At 36.9% G+C, this 4,381-nt stretch overlaps 1 long non-coding RNA gene across 1 annotated transcript; it reads left to right on the forward strand.

Moving 5' to 3' along the window:
* The first annotated feature begins 2,675 nt into the window (after window positions 1-2,675).
* On the forward strand, window positions 2,676-3,645 carry LOC133724899 (uncharacterized). Its single transcript, XR_009854102.1, has 3 exons — window positions 2,676-2,814; window positions 2,908-2,973; window positions 3,547-3,645. It is a non-coding gene; the product is annotated as an uncharacterized LOC133724899 (long non-coding RNA).
* The last annotated feature ends 736 nt before the right edge of the window (window positions 3,646-4,381 follow it).

The raw sequence follows: 4,381 nt of genomic DNA on the forward strand, positions 1-4,381 counted from the left end.
AACAACGAGAGGGAAGCCTAAAGCCCAGTATGAGCCAAATCTTAAAGCCAAAGCCAAATACCCCATAAGTAATTATGTGTCAACTCATAGGTTGTCCGAGTCATATGCATCATTTGTGTTTCAATTATCCACTATTGTCATTCCAAATACAGTGCAGGAAGCATTAGCATATCCCAAATGGACTGAGGCAATGAAGGTTGAAATGGAAGCTTTGGAGAAGAATGATACATGGGAGCTAGGACCAAAACCTCAAGGAAAGAAAACAGTGGGGTGCAGGTGGATCTATACCTTGAAATATGCTGCTGATGGGACACTGGATAGGTACAAAGCAAGGTTAGTTGCTAAAGGCTACACACAAACATATGGTATTGATTATCAGGAAACATTTGCACCGATAGCCAAGATTAGTACTATTCGTGTACTACTATCTCTAGCTGCGAACTTGAATTGGCCACTGAAGCAGTTTGATGTGAAGAATGCATTCTTGCATGGAGATCTAAAAGAGGAAGTATACATGGATCTACCCCCATGGTTCATTGCGCCTTTGCAGGAAGGAATGGTCTGCAGATTGAAGAAGTCTCTATACGGACTCAAGCAATCTCCTAGAGCATGGTTTGCGTTGGAAGGTTCAGACAGTCCATGAAGGCATTTGGCTACAAGCAGAGTAACTCAGATCACACTCTCTTCTTGAAGCGTAGAGGGATAAGATAACTGCCTTGATTATCTATGTGGATGATATGATAGTGACAGGAGATGATCAGGAAGAAGTGAAGAAGTTGGAAGCTTATCTATCATCTGAGTTTGAGATGAAAGATCATGGTGGATTGAAGTACTTCCTAGGTATTGAGGTGGCCAGATCAAAGGAAGGCATTTTTCTATCTCAAAGGAAATATGTATTAGACCTACTCACTGAAACAGGCATGTTGGCTTGCAAACCTGTAGATACACATGTGGAGCAAAATCACAAGTTAGCAGAATACCCTGATCAAGTGCCTACTAACCGAGAGAGATATCAAAGACTAGTTGGCAGACTTATCTATCTCTCTCACACTCGTCCTGACATTGCATATGCTGTTAGTGTGGTGAGCCAATTCATGCATGCTCCAAGTGAAGACCATATGAATGCAGTATATCGTATTCTTAGTTATTTGAAGTCTGCTCCAGGCAAAGGGATCATGTTTTCTAAGAATAATCATTTAGAGGTGGCTGGATATACTGATGCAGATTGGGCTGGATGTATCACTGATAGAAGATCAACCTCAGGATACTTCACATTTGTGGGAGGTAACCTTGTGACATGGTGGAGCAAGAAACATAAAGTAGTTGCCAGATCTAGTGCAGAGGTAGAGTACAGAGGAATGGCCCAATGTATTTGTGAAATGTTATGGCTACGTAACTTACTGAAGGACTTAGGGTTCAAGCCCAAACAGGCTATGAATCTCTTTTGTGACAACAAGGCAGCCCATAGACATTGCACATAATCCAGTTCAACATGATAGAACAAAACATGTTGAAGTGGATAGACACTTTATCAAAGAGAAGCTAGAATCAGAGATTATTGATGTACCCCATGTGAAGACTGGAGACCAACTTGCAGATATTCTGACCAAAGCTGTTTCTGGTAAGATATTCCACAGCTCACTTGACAAGTTGGGCATTCGAGACATCTATGCACCAACTTGAGGGGGAGTGTTGACATGAGCTGTATCAATTAACTTTATTATGATTTATCTTGTGTATCGTTCAGATTTACTTTGTGTATCAATTAGCATTAGTGCTATAGTTGACTTAGATTAGGATTAATTACTTTCCTTTGTGTACCTGGGTGTAACACTATATCAACCTCCTTGAGAGATGAATACAGATATCACATTATTCCCATATTATTGTTTGTCAGTTTGTTCGTGTCATTTTAGTCCACTAGTTTCATCGTTTGTAGTTAGATCGAACAAGTTAATTTTCTTAGTGTCAATTTAGTAAGTGATGTCGTTTATGCTGCATGTTTGATTGATGTACCTTTCAAAGTTGTAAGGCAGGATTAGTTTTGACAACCGAGGAAGATTTTGGGTCGTCTAATTGTTTTAATTACTTGCTTTAAAGACTTTTTACATTCTTCCCCCCGATCGAAGATCTCTTCAGCATTTCACATAAAGCGATGAAAAAAAAATGAAAAAAAAGCTACAAGTCGATTTAATTTTGAATTCATTTTGCATATATATAGATTGGTAGTTGGTACCAAAAATTAGATCAATTGATGTTCCAAATTGCCATACCAGTGACAGTACTTGATAGTATTGACACACAGTTCAAATCATAATTTTCTTTGATTTGATTGACTTTTGAAAAACACAAATATGATACACAATAAATGAGATGAATTAGGATCAAAACATATCTAAGTCGAATTGGATATGATCAATAATTATTTCTTGTATATACCATTGTTTAATTTTTTTTTTTTTTTTTAAGTAGGTTCATACTTGATCAGTTTATCCGACATTGCTGTAACTCTTATTCCATTGTCTTGGGCTTATTGAGGCCCAATTCCTAGTATAGGCTTCTCTGAATTAAACACCCGCCTCTTTCCCCCAGCTTTATCGCATAGAGTTTGAATCCACTAGTACATATGCCTCTGAGATGTTTACCTAGTATGAATTTGAGATAGGGTAGGAGACAAACAACACTATTTCAGTTCAATTTGGAGAAGTAAAACCTACTACTTGTTCTATCTATAAAAGAAAAGGTCTGAGACTCTGCGATTCCGAGTTTGATATGGGAACCAATCGACCCTATTGGACTAGCCTACTGCTTCAGGTTTGAGCTCCTTTTTTCCCTCGAGTTTTAAACACCAGAGCTGGGATTTCTGGAGATTTTAACTTTATTATTCTTGTCTTTGTTTGTTGACAGTGTGACATTTTGGTTTTGTTCAATCTCGGATTTGGCATCTTTGAACAGTTAGGCGTATCAGAACTGGTAAGCCAACCTAAAGCCTCCTCTTCTTTCGTCGAACTCATCTCTGGTTATTGGAATTTCTTGTTGATTAACTTGTTTCTGTTAATTCCTTGCTTTTGATTTGACCTTTGTGCACAAAGCCTTTTAATTAAGCCTATTTGCTTATGACTGCATCACCACCGGCCCAAAATAAAGTCTGGAAAAGCATGCAGAATTCATAATTTTGCCTTTTCAAGTTTTTAAACGTTACTTTCTCATTCTTGTACAATTCTGAAGAACACCCATCACATTTAAATGCATCAAATCGATCTGTGCAAATAAAGGATCTCGAACTCTGCAAATAAAGTATTCTTGGCCGTGCCCGTTTATCTGTTTTGCCTTCTTTGGTTCTGTTATATATGCAAATGGCCGGCACACCTAGCTTCCATCGTCAGGCCTCGTTCAAATTTTTACAAAAGGTCTTTTTAATTTTCTCTTGTTTGCAAGTTAGACCAGTACATAATTGTATACTTTGTTATCTCGGCCACACATCAAATGACAAAACTTTCCTACTTTTTTTTTCTTTTTCTTTTTTTAACTATTGCACGCTATCAGGTAACATTGAAAGTAAGCAGATAACAGTTCCTACGATAGGTCCAACGTTGAGTCACAAGTTGGAGCGGTCACCAAGTCCAATACCTCAAAGAGATATGTAAGAAAATATTTGGACTTGGACTTTAATATCTATATACAGTAAGTTAATAACAATTGATTTAGCTTGGGATAAATAATAAGAAACACATATTTATATCTCTATCTAGTTCCCTATTGAGAATCTACATCTCTCATTAGGAGTTGGAAATCCGTTAGTTAGCCTTACTAGATTCAGTTTTTATGATATCTTAAGTCTTCTGAGTGATAATAGGGAAGTGCAGAAGACTATTCCTTCCCTGTAGCTGTTGATCCTTTGCTGCTATTGAGATGGCTCGCATTGAAGATCAAGGTGAATGTTCTAGTCCATCTGGTTTACTTGGATTACAAGAATATATATATATATATATATATATATATATATATATATATATATATATATATATATATGTGCATATCTGTTAGAAAATATTGGACTTCATATTATCTCAATGCATTCAGTAATAAACTGATATAGTTCAAGATAAATAGCAAGAAACATAATACTTTAACTCTATCTAGTTACCTGTTAAGAATGTATATCAATTAATAGGAGTTGGAAGTTCAAGTTTAGGAGTTGGAAGTTCAAGTTAACTCTATCTGATTAACATCATGCTAATGTGTGATAAGCTTAAGCCTCCTAATTGATAAGCTTTAGGCAGAGACTCTGGACTCTTTTATGGAGAGGGGACTCTCTGGATTTATGCCTATATATAAGCACGAAAAGTCCCTCCCTCTACTTCGAGTTACATACAGTTCA

This window comes from Rosa rugosa, chromosome 1, assembly GCF_958449725.1.
Source record: "Rosa rugosa chromosome 1, drRosRugo1.1, whole genome shotgun sequence".
NCBI classification, from domain to species: Eukaryota; Viridiplantae; Streptophyta; class Magnoliopsida; order Rosales; family Rosaceae; genus Rosa; species Rosa rugosa.